Raw genomic sequence first — 569 nt, 5'->3', positions numbered from 1 at the left:
TGTTTTCCCTGTGTGCGGAGACAACAGATTGTAAGAAATAAAGACACAAGACAAAGAGATGAAGAGAAAACAGCTGGGCCCGGGGGACCACTACCACCAAGACGTGGAGACCGGTAGTGGCCTCGAATGACTGGGTGCGCTGTTATTTATTGTATACAAGACAAGGGGGCAGGGTAAGGAGGGTGAGTCGTCCAAGTGATTGATGTCAAGCAAATCACGTGATTATAGGACGGAGGGGGGGGCCCTTCCCTTACAGGTAGCTGAAGCAGAGGGGGAAGGCAGAGTACCTCAGTGTTTTCTTCTAGGCACTTATCAGAAAGATCAAAGACTTTAAGACTTTCACTATTTTTTCTACCGCTATCTTCGAAGAACTTTAAAGAGGAACCAGGAGTATGGGAGGAACATGAAAGTGGACAAGCAGCGTGACCACTGAAGCACAGCGTCACGGGGAGGGGTTTAAGCCTCTGGATGACTGTGGGCAGGCCTGGATAATATCCAGCCTCCCACAAGAAGCTGGTGGAGCAGACTCCCTTTCATGGTCTGCTAAGTAAAGGGTGCCTTCCTAGGCA

This window comes from Colobus angolensis, unplaced genomic scaffold (assembly GCF_000951035.1).
Source record: "Colobus angolensis palliatus isolate OR3802 unplaced genomic scaffold, Cang.pa_1.0 Scaffold51, whole genome shotgun sequence".
NCBI classification, from domain to species: Eukaryota; Metazoa; Chordata; class Mammalia; order Primates; family Cercopithecidae; genus Colobus; species Colobus angolensis.
The sequence above is the reverse complement of the archived record's forward strand: the minus strand, read 5'-3'. Positions refer to the sequence as shown.